This window comes from Microplitis demolitor, chromosome 5 (assembly GCF_026212275.2).
Source record: "Microplitis demolitor isolate Queensland-Clemson2020A chromosome 5, iyMicDemo2.1a, whole genome shotgun sequence".
Lineage (NCBI taxonomy): Eukaryota > Metazoa > Arthropoda > Insecta > Hymenoptera > Braconidae > Microplitis > Microplitis demolitor.
The window spans coordinates 7992501-7995000 of NC_068549.1; positions in this window are offsets into that span (position 1 = coordinate 7992501).

Genomic DNA, 2500 nt, shown 5'->3' on the forward strand with positions numbered 1-2500 from the left:
CTTTGAACTGGCTATTATCAAAAAGTCATCAGCAAAAGCCATTGAATTTACACTAACACCCTCTAGCACATATCCGATTGCTTCAGGTACCGATTTGACCACTTCATCCCACACAGTGTTGAAACAAAAGCCAGACAATGGGTCTCCTTGCCTTATCCCCTGTCCCGGGTGTATTGGTTCGGAGTATTCTCCATCAACTTCTATGACTGTGTGTGCTTGTGCGTTTAAATCATCTATATATTTGGCAAATTCTTCTGGTACATTCCTTTCAATCATACACTTGCTTATCGACGGGTGTTTGACCGTATCGAACGCCTTCCTCACATCTATCGACCCAATATGTAGCTGCTTCCGGTTTATCCATGCGTCATTTAGGATACTAGCCAATACATTGACATTTTCAGCAACGCCATCTGCTTTGATATAGGCTCTCTGCTGCTCTCCAAATAGTGGAATCCTTGCCAACCGTGCTGCGAGGATCTTATGGTAGTGACGTAGGACTATAGACGATATAGATAGTGGTCGATACGTACTCGGGTCCATTGAGTCAGCTTTCTTAGGTATCAATATTGTTCTCGAATCTCTCCACATTCGTGGGACATGGCCCCAGGCCATTACCACATTCATCACTGTCGCCTTCACCCTGTCCGGCACCTGCCTCAACCAGTTTGAGGCTTCGAGTCGATCTGGTCCAGGGGCAGTTCCTGCATCAGGTCGATGTTTTTTGACTTCAGTTGTATTAACCGGCGATAATAAGAATTCGAAGGTTCTGGCTATATTCTCTTCGCTCCGTTCAGGTTCCCGGCCAAGTCGCATGTCATGGGTTTGCTCCATTATAGGTTTCCAAAATCGTACTTGGCTTTCGAGGTTCGGGTGTCTATATTTGTCAGTGTCTCCATCAATGATCTTCTTCGCGGCTTTAGATCTGTTTTTCATCCATAGACTTTGAATTTCCGCGTACTCTCGCCGCCTTTTTCTCTTCTTCGACACTTTCATATGTTCTACCACATTTTGTCTTCTCTTTCTTATTCGGCTCGCTTTTAACTCGGGAAATTGGCTATAAAACCACTCTTCAAGGCTTGCCGACGGATCCTCACCACGGCTCACCAGATCGATGGCCATGATCAGATGGTTCTTACCACTGACATTACATTTCTGGGCTGATAAATATAATTTCGCGGCTCTGAACCATGATTCTCTCTCCTTCTTCTTTCCAATGTCCTCAGCTTGTGAATCGGTTCCCGTATCCCGGATATTGAATAAGTTGTTCGGCTGCTCATCTTGTTCTGAAACCTGCTCCCTCGTTCTACTTTGCTTTTCACCTTGATTCTCATCTACTATTATTGAATTGATTTCCGCGTTTCCAATCTCACCGGCATTGATCGCATCTTTTAGCTTCTGTACCAGGTCTTTGTACTTCTTCCTTCTCCGTAAATTACATAACGCGCTATACGTCCTTGATCCATCGTTCTTTACTTTCCTGAAGAGATAGTTATTTATGTTGCTTGGCATTTCCAGGATACTGGCTTCAACCAGCGCATAGTCACGTATGCTTTCCTCTGTCCACCTTGGCTTCCTATTGCGCCGCAATGGGCTGTGATGCGTTCCGTTGTTCCCTGTCCCTGCGTCTTGTGTCATCTCATCCACATACTGGTTTCCCACTGGGTCAATATCTAGGTTTCTGTTTTCGTTCAGCGCTTCACACTCTGCATTACAATCTTGTTGATCCTGGTCAGTGGACCCTACCTCGACTTGGCTATTCTGTGTCTCCTCTAAGTTTTCAATCCTAGAGGACGCCTCTTGACGGTACTTTATTACAAGGTCTCTATATTTCTTCGTTCGTCGCAGACTACTCACGGCACTGACGGTACGTGGTGGATCTATTTTTACATTTTCATACAGATACTGGTTTATATTGATTGTAGATGCTGAGGCCTGTGCTTCCTTATATGCAAACCGACGGAGATCTTCATCTAGCCAGCGGTATTTCCTCCTGGTTAGATCTATTTCTTCATTAGTCTGTGCAGGATGCTTGCTTCTCTTGTGAACTCCCAATCCTCTAACAGTGCTAAACGTCTTCTCGCAGTATGGGCAAAAATATTCATCATTGGGCACTGGGTCTTCTGTAGGTGGCATTATTGCTTCGTCAGGTCCCGGATTACAATCATGAATAGAATTTAAAGTAGAATTAGAAGTAAAAGTGTTTATATTATCACTATTTAAAGAGATGTTCTCACTAGAGGGAGATATAGTGATATCTGCCCTTTCTCCATAATTCGAATTTTTGTATACATTATTCCTAGTGAGATTTCTCCCTATTATAGGAGGTTGGAGACATTCACCATGGTGTTGTTGGTGGCCGATTCGTTGACGTTTACTTAAACATCGAGGCACCCGTACAGGCATCGGCGGGGTGTCGCTCCCTGCCTCATTGATATTACGGTGATGGACTCCGTGACCGGTTAATTGCTCATTGCTGAGCCTGAAGAGCACTACTCTG